This window comes from Columba livia, chromosome 13 (assembly GCF_036013475.1).
Source record: "Columba livia isolate bColLiv1 breed racing homer chromosome 13, bColLiv1.pat.W.v2, whole genome shotgun sequence".
Taxonomy (NCBI): domain Eukaryota; kingdom Metazoa; phylum Chordata; class Aves; order Columbiformes; family Columbidae; genus Columba; species Columba livia.
In genome coordinates, this window is record NC_088614.1 from 1206972 (window position 1) to 1222650 (window position 15679).

At 41.9% G+C, this 15679-nt stretch overlaps 2 long non-coding RNA genes across 6 annotated transcripts in view; one reads left to right on the forward strand and one right to left on the reverse strand.

Moving 5' to 3' along the window:
* LOC110360364 (uncharacterized) overlaps positions 1 to 14190 on the forward strand; it is a 258116-nt gene extending 243926 nt beyond the window's left edge. For 4 of the 5 annotated variants that reach the window (XR_010465861.1, XR_002416200.2, XR_010465862.1 and 1 more), the window contains 2 exons: positions 2150 to 5822; positions 7504 to 14190. This is a non-coding gene — a long non-coding RNA (uncharacterized LOC110360364). The remainder of the gene's footprint in view (positions 1 to 2149; positions 5823 to 7503) is intronic. The other variant, XR_010465864.1, reaches the window with a different exon arrangement.
* The window catches only part of LOC110360363 (uncharacterized), a 31303-nt gene that overhangs the window by 2993 nt on the left and 12631 nt on the right, over positions 1 to 15679 (reverse strand). The window contains exons 3-6 of the long non-coding RNA XR_010465865.1: positions 5009 to 5148; positions 4269 to 4364; positions 3630 to 3709; positions 20 to 138 (exon numbers count right to left, since the gene is read on the reverse strand). This is a non-coding gene — a long non-coding RNA (uncharacterized LOC110360363). The remainder of the gene's footprint in view (positions 1 to 19; positions 139 to 3629; positions 3710 to 4268; positions 4365 to 5008; positions 5149 to 15679) is intronic.

Genomic DNA, 15679 nt, shown 5'->3' on the forward strand with positions numbered 1-15679 from the left:
TAGTGGCGATCTTGCAAACCCCTTGCGCAGTCATCCAGCTGAAACGTCGTGCTGCTCGCAGGCTGCGGTGGGTGGTTCTTTCTCTGCTGCGTGTGCGTGATTCACAACCCACTGACGCTGGAGAAGAGGCGATGGCACCTAAGAAATGACAGTAATCCAGCTTTCAAAAACAATAGGAAAGGTCTGTTCTATTGTCAGATATCTTGAACCAATATGTAAACATCTGGAGATTCTAAACTCAACCACAGACAATGTTAATCCAAGAGACTGGAGAAAATAATTGTCAGGTAATACAGTAGCTGCAGCAAAAATTAGCGTATTCTCCTGATGGAAAATGCAGCTGTGATGCACATTCCTGCTGCAGAGCTGGCGTCAGGCAAGGGATGCACAGGTCTGTATGCAAACGTATATGCAGCTCTTTCCTTCCAGGAGCACAATGAGGTCTGAAAGAAGCCAGGTAGGAAACAATGAGCTGCTGTCAACAGGCTACTATTGTGTTTTGATACAGAAAACACCCAGAATATCATTCCTACTCTGAAAATGTAATTGAAATGCCATTAGGAGGTTGCCTCTCTGGTGTATGACACCTGCTTTCTCTATTCCCACCTTGTATTTTGAAATAAAAGTATTTGACCTACAACTGCACCGCAGTTACATTAAGGCTACATTGTAGAGTAAGGTTGCAGCAAGAACACGTTATATTGGTAATGAAATGAATCAGGCTGGGTAAGATGTGCAGATAAAGATGGGCAACCGCTGGGTTAAATACTTAATGCACTTCCTTGCACAGGCAGCTCAAACTCCAGACCAAGTCAACAGATGCTTTTCCATTAACATGACCAAGAACGGGCCCGTACTCCTGAGCCAGAATATTTACCGTTTGCTGTCGAGCGCTGCACTCGTGGCTGTGGCTGATCTACAAGGTTGGCTCCATCGCTAATCAGGCCGCAGATGTGATTTGTATCTCTCCCAAACCTCAGACATTGTCAATCCCAGTTCTACAGCGATTTCTGACCACAGTCAAGGGTCAGTAATTCACCGAGTTCTTTGGTGTTATTGTTTAAGCACAGGGCATTCCACAATTCTTCATATTTGTTAGTCAAAAGAACCACAGGATCCCAGAGTGTCAGGGGTTGGGAGTGACCTGGAAAGCTCATCCAGTGCAATCCCCCCATGGAGCAGGAACACCCAGATGAGGTTACACAGGAGGGTGTCCAGGCGGGTTGGAATGTCTGCACAGAAGGAGACTCCACAACCCCCTGGGCAGCCTGGGCCAGGCTCTGACACCCTCACCCCAACAAGTTGCTTCTCACCTTTCAGTGGAACCTCCTGTGTTCCAGTTTGCACCCATTGCCCCTTGTCCTGTCACTGGTTGTCACCAGAAGAGCCTGGCTCCATCCTCCTGACACTCCTCCTTTCCATATTGATCCCCAGGAATGAGTCCCCCCTCAGTCTCCTCTTGTCCAGCTCCAGAGCCCCAGCTCCCTCAGCCTTTCCTCACACGGGAGATGCTCCACTCCCTTCAGCATCTTGGTGGCTGCGCTGGACTCTCTCCAGCAGTTCCCTGTCCTGCTGGAACTGAGGGGCCACAGCTGGACACAATATTCCAGGTGTGAAAAAGCTACCAAGACTGTACTGGAGTCACTGAGGCAACACTGATCTCATGAAATAGTGCCGCTATCTAATCTAGAAGGAACACCTTTGCCAAATTACATTTGGCACTTAATGATAGTCTTGCATTATCGGCCTTTTGTTTCCTCTTTCATTTTGATGACCAATTACTATAAACAACGTCCTCTACTCCACCTCACCACGTGTAACCTGGAATAAAGATGTGCAGCACCACCAGTACCGGCAGCGTTTCAAGGGAGCCCAGGGCAGACGCAGAACCACAGATGTGCAGGTGTCTCTGGAGGCTGCGCGATGGTTGTTCCCTGAGCCCGGCTTTATGGGGCTACACAGGGCGCCTGACGGCTTAAATGCTACTTAATGTCTAATTAATCCTTCAGTTCTTACACATTCTCTCAATTGTAATAACATATATATCTGTATATAAAAATAACATAAATATATATATATATAAATATAATAGCATAAAAGCTGCAGAAGGTGGTGTGTTTGAAGTAATTTATATCTCATTTTCTTTCAGGACAAAAAAAGAGCAAAAAGAGGAGTCCCATGTGTAAAACCAGCCCCAAGACTTCTCTTATTCCTAAATGAGAAATCGCCAGGGATCTTTTTAATTTTTGCTCTGGATTTTTGCTATGGATGCTGCAGATCACACAAGTGACTTCTCTGTGCTTACCCTCTTAGGGAGAGGGAGCAGAATTTTCTAGTTTTCAACAACAAGTTGATTTTGAAATCTCTAATTACAAAAAAAATGTATAAAAATGTATTAGCCAGCAGATTTATGTTTGAAAAATACAGCAGTTTAATTACAGAGATATCGTAATTCTCTATTTTTGAGGAAACGTGATTACTGCAATTTCTTCGTTAGGTTATAGTTTCACTAGTTAAAACATTATTTGAAAGGTATGGTGTAATCTGTTTATTCCACACTGTTGAAACCACAGCACAACATAAGCAAACACTTGAATACTCTCTTCCTAGCAACCAAGGTCCTTCATCAGAAAAGCAGCACATTTGTCTTTTTTCTGTACCTTGTATTAAGCCAAATTTCCAGTTTGCAATCCTTTGGGCCATTCAACAGCCATCAGATTCCTGGAATATAATTTTAGTTGAAAGTCTAAGCCAGTGACTAAGCCAATCATCTCCTTGTTAATTTTCTAAAAGAATTTAATTGAGCTTTCTTTCCAAAAACACCATGTGAGTAACTAGAGTGTCCTTGGGTTTAATGTTAGAGGAAAACCATCTATCAAGATACCCAAAATGACTTGGGGCCAAAATTCCACACTGGATACATCCAAATCTCTATCGGAATGCACTGAGCTGCTTTATATTTAGTAACCTGCCGCATCACTTAACTCTTCACATTCCCAGCAGCAGTTCCTGAAGTGCCGAGTTTCTGCAGGTCCCACTGCAGTGAGGACAAGGTACACATACCGAGTTACTCCCTCGGGATTTCGCGTTGTCTTTATAGGCTGGGATAGTGGGGATGGTTTTACTGAAGAAACAGGTGACAAGATCCTGACTGAGGTGACTTGTGCTAAATGCGCATTATCACACACATCCCCCAGCGCATTATGCGTCTGTTCGCCACCACTTCGCATTTGCAGAGCTTATTTCAGTATTTTTGCATTTTTTTCCACCCTTGATAATTTATTTATGAGTTTCGGATTATTAACAATTTGAAGCTTCATTACAAACTATCCTGGGGGAATCTCACCTGCTTCATCCCACTAAATTATTATTCCCAAATATCTAATTTACATTTAATAAGACATCAATTGAACATCAATAAAATAATAATGCATTAATAAACTACAGCCTCCCAGAAATACTAGTAGCTTACATAGGTAAGCAGTGCGCAGTCTGCAGGTCAGTCGTCAAATCTCTCTGCGAATATTTGTCAGAATCATTTAGTATTTAGCACATGATAATAAACCAGAAAAATATTTAATTCCTATGGTCTTCAACTAATTCTTGTGATGACTGTGAACCACACCAACCTGTGGACCTGCAGGGCAGAGCCGGGCAGTACCCAGGTGTCCCATGTGAGTAGCGCAGCCACCTCAGAACATGTAACTGCCTAAGAAATGGCAACAGAATTCTGGTTAGGGTAAATACTTTTTTATTATTATTTTAACATAATCTCTTAAACAGAAATACTTTATTTTTCTATACAGAAAGCTGAACTACACCCTTCTTTAAACTGACTTAAACTTCCGTCGAAGAACATTAAATTGCGTTGTTCAACATTGCTGGCTGGGTGTTCCGTTTTAACAAAATATCAACCCCAAAGATGAGCTTTGGCAAATATTTCTATCCAGACAAAAGTGGCATTATTTCACCTTGGAGAACTTCGGTGAAGGCTCTAACCCTATTCCAGCCTGTAGCTCCACAGCGCTGTTTATCCCTAACTGGTAACAACTTCCATGTGCATTTCCTGGGCTCGTGCAAAGCCCAGGAAGAAGGGGAAGCACAAGAGCCAAGGTTTTAATTCTGCATTTTTTTTTTTCTTTATTTCACCAACTTCTTATTATGTACTTTATGGTTCAAATTTTATCAGGGCTTGAAAAAGAGCCTCCGATGGAAAAGCTGCCCATGTTGGGCAGGCTTCTCCATCACAGTCACTGAGAATCACTTACCCTGTTCTGCATCATGATTCCTCTGGTGAGCAGAACTGCGCCAGCCTCCCACTTCAGTGGGATTTACACGGGGGCTGTAAATGCCCATCTGTGGAACTGAAGCCGAAAGACAGTATTATCGCTCTGTGACAGTCTGATTGTTTTAATGTTCATTGACTCCTTTTCATCCACAACACAACTGTCAATTTTTAACTGCTCATGTCCACTGTCTGGACATCTCCATTGCACAAGCAAGGATGAGAAGGCCAGCCATCCTTCATGCAAACATTACAGCCCCACTGCAAACCTTAATGCCGCTTGCAGTGTTTACAAGTCCACCGAGATGTGCTGTGCAAACCCTAACACAGAGAGAGGTTTTAGTTTAACATTTAAAATAAATGTTAAGGTCTAAAGGGGCCATCAGAAATGCCGGTCTGACTGCTTATATCAGATTTTTACCCAGTTAGTTCTGTTTGACTAAACCGCATCTTCCTGAAATACTTCCAGTCTTCAGCTGTAAATGGAAAATCCATCATCTCTTCTCAGCAGTTTACACTAGTGTTAATAACCCCAAGCATTTACACTAGCATTAATTAATCTGCTCCTCCTGAACAAATCCACATACATACCTTTTTTTGGGGCACTCTCATGCAGAGAGCACTTGCCCACAGCTTTGAGGGATGCTTCTAATTTTAGGGCAACCCACTTACCAGATTTTCCATTTCCTCTCATTCAAGTTTTGGAAGAAAAATACCACTCACCTCTCTTTTTTAAAAAACTTCCACCGTGGAAGAGTTTCACTGCCCTCATTCAATCAAACTACTCCATGACTTGAATAGACATTTTTCTTGAGTATGGAAGAATAAAGCCTTCACTTTCTGGGCCTTTTTCACAATGGAACCTGTGAAAATCAAAATAAATAATGTACACGGATTCATCCTTAGTGAGTGCAAAAATAGTCCCTCAGAGTGATAGGAATCGGCTTGTCTCCGGTGGGAGCTGTATAACCTCTTCTGTAAACACGACAATGAATAATGATCGGTCTCATACTCCTCTCTCACACTCTTGTGTGACAGACCCTTAATAATGGCTATTACATTATTAATTGCTTCAGAGAATTCTCCATGGCTAAAGCTGTGTTGTCTGGACATCAAGGACAGCATAAAAACCCTCCTTAGGAAAGCTCCTCAGAAGCATCTGCTGATGTTCAGCCCACCTAAGGTGTGCTCTGTTCTAGACAGAAAACGCATCGCTTCAGCTTGCTGCCTCCTACAAAAACTGATACACCACTGAAAATTCAGGGGAAGATTTCCACCTGAAAACACTGAGGGAAAGGAAAAGCCATTCTCTCACTAAGCTCTGAAAAACTTCAGATTTCTGTCATCTTAGCCTCTAGATCCTGCAAAGCTCACCCATCCTTAAGAAGTTCCTGACCGCTGGGGCTTGCACCGCAACAGTGCTAAAGCAGAACCACACATTCTGACTGTGTAACAGAAAACTGAACCAGAAACCACCCACTGAGGCACTGTACCACCAGCATCTATTACAGCACCACTGCTGGAACATTTTAATTGGGTATGTACAGCATTTATGGGCATCGTTCAGGGATAAATGTAACTCTGAGCTTCTACAGTCAGCTGGGAAGGAACAACAGGGCAGAATCAAGATTGTTTGCACCAAGCAATGAACGAATAATAATAATATAAACCTATTTATATGTAGGTAACATGAATCAATTCTTTCATAGTAATTACTAGAAAATTAATGTTAACTGCCTCTCTAGAGAATTACTGGACAACACAATCTTACCTTGTGCAGGGATGTAGATGCTAAAGGTAATTGTACGTAAAGGTGATGATAACAACATATTTGGTTTCAATTTGTTTTGGAGTATGTAGCAACTTCTTGATAGCCAACACCTTACAACATTACCTCTGTGGAAAGTAATGCCTGGCAATTAATCAATTCTTAAAGCTCTGTGCTTCCGCATCTTACTGTTGATGCTGCTCTTGATTTTGATTCAGCTGATTTTAGTCTGGGCTCAGCACTGTGCCTCATCCATGGCTCCCTCAGGATTTGCAAATACAAATTCCTACTTAATGAGCCTGTTAAAAAAATTAAGAACTGTATATGCAGCACCCCCCTTGTCTGTCCATGAAACCAGATGCCAGAAAGGCACGTGTGCACTGAAAGCTGCGGTTCCAAGATGAACCTTGCGTTATCCATGCTAAAAGCACGGTCAAGGTGCTCACGCACCTAAGCCAGTACCTGCCATGCAGGAAAAGAGTTTTCAGCTAAACCACATCTGTAAAGGTTTCTTCAGAACTTCACAGCCACATAGTGACGAAGCAAAAATAAGTAGATTTAAAACAGCTCTCTGTCAAAACTTAAGCCTGTTCCATACCTGTGTTATAATACTTTAGATGAGTAAAGCATGACTGCGTTCCAAGCAGAGTTTAATTATGTCACACATCTCAATTATCAAGAGGTGCTCCAAGCAATTGTGATGTCCTTATATCCTTATTGCGATACCAGTTCTGTCTTTAGCCCACAGTAACATTTCTCTGTGAACCTTCCCTTTCCAGTATCTCCTACCAACGTCATGGCAGCTACTCCATGGGCCACGTTCCGCAGCTTCCCACTGATTTACTCAGCTGTGGGGACGACTAAAGATCAGGTCTCGTGTGATTCTGAGTTCACAAAAGCGTTACGAAAAAGGACATTTCACCTATTTACAATTCTTGTTGCAGTTTAAGTCCTGCATAATATTTTTGAGGGAGTTTTGTGACTCCAAAAATCCACAGTCTAAGTGAAGGACTGGTTAAAAACTCCGATTTGCAACAAAAATCGATCTTCCACTGCCCAATTCCATTCTTAATGAAAGAGACAATTCAGAAAGCTACAGGAACATGCTTTATTGATTCATTCGCAAGTCACTAAAGCCTGCTGCCTGTGTTGCCTCCAATATGACTAACCACATAGCGCTTCCCAGGGACTGAACTGCAGGAAAAGACGATGACCCCCGATCTGTTCTGCTGGAAGTCCAGTGAGACTAAACATACCCAATAAATAGTAAACACAGCAAGCCACTAAGTTAATGATAAATGTGTGTAAGAGACAAAGAGACTTACATTTCCTCTTTATTATCCCTTCAGCTGAGCCGCTGCCTCCTCTGTAATTTATTTAGCCAGGACAGTTGGGCCCAGATGCAGAGGTGTTTTTTTCACGGAGGTACTTGTTTTTCTCGGTTTTGCAGGTGGATTAAAGAAGCCAGAAGAAGGCCAACCTCCGTGTGAGGCCACACGAAGAACTGTAATCTGCACTGCAGCAGGAGCCTGAATCCAGTCAGGTTTGAGACCTAATCTGGCACGAACCTGGTGTGTAGCTGTACTGCATTGGGTGTCTTATAAACACAACTTTCAATAATATGTTCTTCTTATGAAAGCAATAACAAGCGGTAAGAGGAGAAGAGCCTATACCCGGCAAGCTTTCCTATTAAATTCCACTAATGCGTCTCAGCCGTGACCCATAGTAATTTGGGTAACCCAGTAAGGCTGAATGCCCCTAAGAACCTGGGATGATGTACGGCCTACCTGCAAGAGATGAGGACGTACAAGAGAGCAACTAGACACCAAGTATCACCTTGCACTCAGAACAAAAGTGAACTTAAAAAACAGATGTAAGAAAATTCATTATCAAGAATAAGAAAACCTGCTTTACGTAGTCCTACAGGTGCTTTCAATGCCACCAACTCAGCACTCGTTTCCAATTGCAACATTACATCCACTGTCCTGCTTAATGGAATACGCAACACTCAGGTTACTCTCAGGCTTTATAGTAACTACAGTTATTCCAATACAAATACCTTGAAGGATCGTGTTTTCTCAGATTCATTCATGTTTCGCCAGAACCCCAAAGTCTTCTACCTTATCACACAATAGGTTTTAGAGAGCCCACTCCTCTTAAATCATTCTAATACTCTTCTTCATTTCCATATGCTTTGGATAAGTGTGCACAGACCCAGTGAAGCATTAATACTCTCTCCTGAAAAATTCATCTGCTCACCTGAATTATGATTTCAGGCCCTTAGCGGCTTAAGTACAACTCTAGGTAGGGAATGGCTTCGGGAAGCAGCCTCTGCTCTCAGGTTACTTGGGAAAATAAGGTAACAAGCAATGTAGTGGTGTAGGCAGGAATTACAAGACTTTTTATGCTCTTTAATATTTCCCTTAATTCTAAAATCAACCAAAGCCCCAGCAAAAGAATCACTTTTCCTTTAGAATTGTCTCTCAGCAGGGTAGTGCGCGCTGCCAAGTTATCGCTTTGTGCCATATCGGATTTTCAAAGCCATCCGTATTCAATGTGCTAAGAAGCGACACTGAATCCCGCAATTACAAATAAAACCAAAAGTTTCAAAAAGATTTTGGAATTTAGAGGAATATAAACGGCTGCTTTGAAGCTGCTTTTACAGATTTACATTTTAGTCCATTTTGAATGGATAAACAGACAAAAATATGTTTTGTAAAGGAACAATAAGATCTCCAGTTTAACACTTTCCATAGTTAGATAGTAAGAAATACCAGGAGCCACAGAAAGAATAATTTATATTCACTGTGTGGAATGCTTATGTTTCATTTCTGCTTATTACTTGAGCTGCTGAAAAGCACCTCGTTTTCTAACCTTAACGACTTAATGTAAGGCAGGAGACTCCTGCAAATGTACATTCCCACCATCATTTCCACCTTCATCTTTCCCACCCAACTGCAAGGATGATCCAGAACAATCAGGGCACGATTACTGTTCAGTCAAGAGATTCACAAAGTTTATCAAAGGTTTCTTTTTTTTTCTTCTGAAAGACACAGCTAACATTGCCAAAGCATCCATACACACTTCGAATTAAAGATGTGGAGAAAAGGGCTCTGAAAGGAAAATTAATTAGGAAGATTCATTCTCTAACATTGCTTGCTGTCACTTCACTCCTAACGATTGAAGTGTTTTCATGGTTTTCTGCATTCTCCCTCAGTGCTGTGTAATTTGATTTCCAAATCCCCTGAGCTTTGCCACAAACCTCCGGGGTGTCTCCGGGATGCAAAGGTCAGAGCCAGAGATGATGGGGATGGGGGATGCAGAGGACAAGTCTCAGAGCCTCTTGCTTCAAACCCATCGCTGCCACAGGAACCCGGGGCAGGGAAGCACACCAGACAATCTCCCAAAGGAAAATCAACCACAGCAGGAACTTCCCGAGGAAAAACCAGCCCTGGTGGTGACTGATCCTAGAGTCACTGCCAGCAGAATCCAAGTGGCGTTCCCTAAACTAAAGGAACAAGACAGCTTTCCCAGAGATCTTCTGCACGGAAATCAAACAGGCTCCCAGATTTCTTGAACAAAAATCCTACACTGGGAAGCCCAAACAAGTTAACTTGCATGTTTGGCTGATGTATTTAGGGAAAGGCTTTGGTGCTGTGTTCCACCCACCCTCCAGAGACACCCTTCAGCGCCAGCTCCTCCACAGCCCCCACATTCCCAATACGGTGCTGCCGTGGTCTCGACATGACGGGTAACCAAGTGCCAGCCAGCCTCTAGCTTAGGCTTCCCGAACAACCTTCTTTTCTTTTTTATTGGTTAATTAACATAATCACTTCTTAAGAACAACTGTAATAGCAGTCAGCGGAACAGGTGGTGTGACTAGTAAAAAGTCTATAAAGAGAAAAATCAATATCCCACCAGAGGTATGCAGAGGATGTACCTTTTAAGATCACAAATTCCCTTGTGGGGACCTAAATAATTCTCTGCCGCTTTTGCATGATGTGCTTCCGTTTTACCTTATTTGTTATTGTCTGTTTAATCGAGTTCTTCTGTAGTATAAGCGTGATCACCATTATGCTAATCTCTGCACTAGACATGCATATATATAAACATTTGTGTGCCAAATTATTAAGGTTCTGTCTATAATGTTATGCTCCTATTCACTATCTATATTTTATGTCTTATGGATTTCTAAACATTTAAATTTATATCAGTGCTGTCACATATCTGCAAGCAGAGACAGTTTTATGAGCACTAAAAAAGCTGCAACACACAGCCACTAAATACTAATGACATAAATGGTATCCACTAATGGTCTCTATTTTTATTACAATACAAAACTTCAATATATTGCAATTACCACTGCTCTCAGACGGAACCATACACACTGTATAATGCCAACTTCCATCTCTATAGCGTAAAATGGCATTATTTGTTGTATATAGTTCAGCCCTGTACTGTAGATGTTGACTGAATGCTCAAGTCAGCAGTTGTAGCTAAAATTCACTCTATTTACAGAGTCTTACTGTTAACTAATACCCTAAGTTGTCAAATATGCCAATGCATTAGACATTTTTCAAAGCCTGCTGCACTAATAGCATGTAAGTGTAGCACGTCTTGTTGTACCTGTCAACAGCCCAGAAACTTTGCAAAGGTAAAGCATGTCAAAAAAAGGAAATTATCTTCCTGTGCTTCTGTGTTAAAAAATCTTTACTGAGTGATTTTTTGAAAATATTGTAATACAACAGTGCAGTCAACAAAGCTCGCTCTCATGAAACTCAGCTCCTGTTTTACCTTTTTCATGTTAAATTTGAAATTCTTCATTCACAATTAGAACAGTCTCTCTTTTTACTTCAGCTATCAAAGAGACAAAAACTTGCTCTTAGGATTTTGGGACAGTGGAAACCTCAATGTTGTCCATAAAACTGGATGAAAAAAAGCGTACCGCAGAAATCCCTCATACGTGAACCAGGGAGGAGTGGAGTTAATCTCATTCCATCTACGCATTTTACTTGCCAGAAATTTTCACCCAAACAGGAGAGCTAAGGTCGCCTCCCGAGCTCTCTCACGCCTGTTTATCTCATGCAAAACAAGCCCTAGTTATACTCCCTTTCACTGACTTAGCTGAGAATAACCTCCAGAAGGCTGGAGTTCTGTCTGAACCAGGAGACGTTTCCCTATTCCCATGCAGCTGGGCAGTCACTTACCCAAGGAAAACGCTGGAGACAAAGTAGGTGTCAGACCTGGTAGCGTTTTACATGCATTTGCTGACACAAGGCAGACAACACAAACGTGCACGCAAAATATTTCCCGAGGGCTGACTAGTGAGAACAGCAAAAAACTGGAAGACAGTGTAATTACTGCAGAGTTACCAAATACTGCTTGTGCTTAAAAATACAATGCAAAGATCACCCTTAACTTTTAGTCTGGAAAGCCACTCCACCTGAAAGTAGGATTTTCTTTAAATGTTCTCACTCACACTGCGTAAATCTAAACACACATGACTGACTATACAAGAATGAATGATGGAAAATATGTAGAATAATATCTAAACCTCACAACTGGGAATACTGGTATGGTATCACTTATTTTTTCATCTTCCTTTTTCTGCCAATAATATTCAATATGACAAGTGCTTTCTAATGTCATCTGAACCCACTTCAGCGTGCTAATATTTTGACTAAACAGATTTTATCTAGGATCCCAGTCAACTCTGTTCTACAATTAATAAAATGTTCCAACTGAAAATTCAATGGCAGTTTAATTTCAGAATATGGGATTTATCAGGAGAACAAATTCATTAGTTTAAGTATTTGTATTAAAATACAGTTTTTCCAAATAAGTAAAATATTCTACCTCATCTTCTCAAGAATTTGAAATAATGGCTCACTTTTGCCATTCAAAACGTTGGGTTTTTTTCATTTTTAATCCTCTCCACGCATCTCAAAACTTGAAACAAACCACACTGACTGACTTCACTAATAAAAAAAGGAAACATTTGAGTCCATGAGAAGCATTTAATTTTTTAATGATTTCCCCATTTTTCTTGAGGAAACTGCTGGGTCACTACAACCCATTTTGAGGCGTATTTTTGGACATTTGGAAATGCCATCTTTGACAACCTGTATCGTTCACTGCAATTCTTTCTCCTTACTTAACAATCACATTGTACCAAGGGAGAAAATGAGCTCTTTTAAATCTGAAGCATATCAACTTGAAAGAAAATGTTGAAGTTTTTAATGCCTGCAACAGAAAAATAGCAATAGGTTGCAGGTCTGGTAATTCCAAGCCAACAAGTGCCTGACTCATTTTGTTTGGTTTTCTTTCTCTTTCTTTCTTTTATCCCTCCTAACTTGGGGTTCCCATTTTTGCCATTATAACTCTCGGTGCAGCAAAGCTCAATGTTATTCCCCCAATGGATGGAATTTTGATGAAGTCCCTAATTTAGGAAAGTGGTTGCCCTGGAAATGCTGTAATATCAAGTAGAGTGAGACATGTGCAGAGGACAAAGCCAAGGTCTCCACACCAGATTGTTCCCAGCTCCTCATCCAGGTGGCTCAGATACCCGAGTTATATGGTCTGAATGCAGCCCAGGATCTAAACTCTCCTCTCCTAAAAAATATGCAGGAATAAGTTTTGTGCATAGAATCATTTTGGCTGGAAGTGACCCTTTAAGATCATTGAGTCCAACCATAACCCACCCCTGGCACTGCCCCATGTCCTGAGAACCTCATGTCCGTCTGTCCAGCCCTCCAGGGATGGTGACTCCAGCACTGCCCTGGGGAGCCTGTTCCAATGCCCCACAGCCCTTTGGGGAAGAAATTGTTCCCCACATCCAACCTCAACCTCCCCCGGCACAACTTGAGGCCGTTTCCTCTGCTCCTGGCGCTTGTTCCTGGGGAGCAGAGCCCGACCCCCCTGGCTCCAAGCTCCTTTCAGGCAGTTCAGAGATCAGAAGGTCTCCCCTCAGCTCCTGTTCTCCAGCTGAACCCCCAGGTCCCTCAGCCGCTCCATCACACTTGTGCTCCAGCCCCTCACCAGCTCCGTTCCCTTCTCTCCACTCGCTCCAGCACCTCAAGGCCTTTCTTGGTGTGAGGGGCCCAGAACCGGCCCCAGGATTCGAGGTTTTTCCTCCCCAGGTCCCAGCACAGGGACGGTCACTGCCCTGGGCCTGCTGGCCACACCAGTGCTGGAACCAGCCAGGATGCTGGTGGCCTCTTGGCCACCTGGGCACACGCTGGCTCATGTTCAGCCGCTGGCACCAACACCCCCAGGGCCTTTTCCTCTAGGTCAACATCCCCAGATCCTTTTCCACCAGAATAAGGATTTCTATTTCAGCCTTAGAAGTGTCTGTTCGCCCGGGGCACTGACACAGCACCCAGCTACCAGCATAGCTGCCCCCATAACCAGAATGACAGAGGATGGGACGTACTTTCACACAGCAACGTGTCCAATGGGTTTCTGACCTCGCAGACTCACAGACACATCTCCCACACAGCTGCTGAAGTCTCTTCCACAGGAAAAAAAGACAGACAGCTCTACCCAGGTACACACAGGGAAACCTCTGCTGAAACAGTAAAAAACCCATGGAAAACAACAAGAGCCTTTCTGTGCACTCCAATGGGTGGAAGCCTCTTGCCTCCATTACCTGTTTGGAATACGTGGCTATAGACAGTTTTGTTTTCACATGTAAAGACATTATTTAAAAAGCACCCTGGGAAGGATGGCTGTCCAGATCTGCATTCCCTCCAAAGGGATTGGGGTGGAATATTTACACCCAAGGCTATGGTTTTTTAAGGTATTCCTTCTTATTATAACAACACAATGAAAGAGCTATAATATCTGGAAGGTTTAGACTTTTGTCTTGTAACCCTGCAGATGAATAGCTTCAACCTTTGAAAGAAATTGCAGCGTGAATGTCTGTTTTATTCCAGAGTTGTGTCTGAGCAGACTATTAGTAGAATACTGATAAATGCTACAATAACTATTCTTTTTCCCCCCCTTCTGCTTTTATGCCATTTCCAATACCTATTCTTCCCCTGGTGCTGTCAGCTGATGTCTGTCTCATAACTCTCCGGGTAACAGCATTAGAAGAAAAAGAAATTAAGTTCAAATAAAACTGCCAGGTAGAATTCAACATTATCAGATTACGGACTGAATTGTTTTCTGAAGCAGGCACATATATGCAGAGTTATACCACTAATGACCTACAAAGAACTTACGCATTAAAATTTAATTACTATAACATTATTTAAGAGAAGGGAAAAGATACTAAAGCTGATTATTTTTCTTTTTCTAGTAGCTCTGCAGTTTTTAATGGCAAGTAATAACTAACTTCATCTTCTCGGTATATTTGCTGGGGACCATGTTTGTAGCACCATACATTGCACCATGTTCACATGAAATCAACAGGTGTCATGACATCTTTGTAATATGTGCATGTACCTACTAGGACATTTAACAAGGCCTTTGCAAATCCCACCAGGCATTCTTATGCACAGAGTTGCATTTGTACAATTTCCTTGTTTGCATTTGCTCTTGTGTAATAAATCTAAAATGATAAGGAGCTGCAATTGTTGGTCCTGGGAGTAAAAATAAATCAGTGAGATTACGGAGAAGAACACGAAATATAAAGACTACACAATAATTAGTAAGGAATCAAAAAAGTAAATGAAAGCCATGCAAGTCAGAATAGGTGAGTGCTTGATGATGATACCAACAGCTTTAAATTATCAGTACAGAGTTGTACTTGTGAAGCGCCTTTAACATATAGCAGAAAAGTTATCTGTGCTGTAATTTATGTCACATATCTTAAAATCACAGTCAGATACTTCACTGGGATTGCAGCAACTGCTATCGCCATCAGAAACAACCGGCTCCTTAACTGGCTGTTTCAAGGAAGCCAAATAATGAAGTGCCATGGAGAACAAATACAGTGCTTGTTCCCCGCAGCAATGTCTTCACTGAGTTAGAGTAACAGCTTCATCCCAGGGAACCTTATAAGGCTGTAACCGATGCTTCATTTGCTTTAAAAATTTCTATTTTCTATAGGTCCCACACAATTAGGGTTAGAGCAAAAATAACACACATAAAAGACACGAAGAGAAAGAAAAATATTTTTTCTCAGAAATAGCCAAATAAATTTTGAAATATTATAAACGTCTAGATATTCATCCAATCTTAATGCAATCCAACACAGCAATATTTTGTTGAAAAGGCTCTAGCATGGTTAAAAGTAACAGTTCTACCGAGTAATAAGTATTTCTCTTTTAAGATGATGGTGGTAAGTGCTGTTGAAACATGCAACTTAGGAACAGCTCACGTTTGCCCATGGCTGGGAAGCTGTCGTGGTGCAGACAAACAATCTTATAAAGAAGCAGGACAGCCAAGGGAAAGAAGAGAGTATGAGGCAATTTGAGTTTTCGGGAAAGCCGAGCGAGCTGTGGCTCTGTTAGCTGGAAGCCTGGACAAGAAGAGACATCAATGGAAACCCTGCATGACTGCCCACCAAAAAGTATCTGACTTGTGGGGACTTCAGCGCACAATCAACAAATAACTAGACCCTATAACTGCATTATAACACTATTATGGGACTGAAAAATATTAGCAATGCTAATGGCTGAATG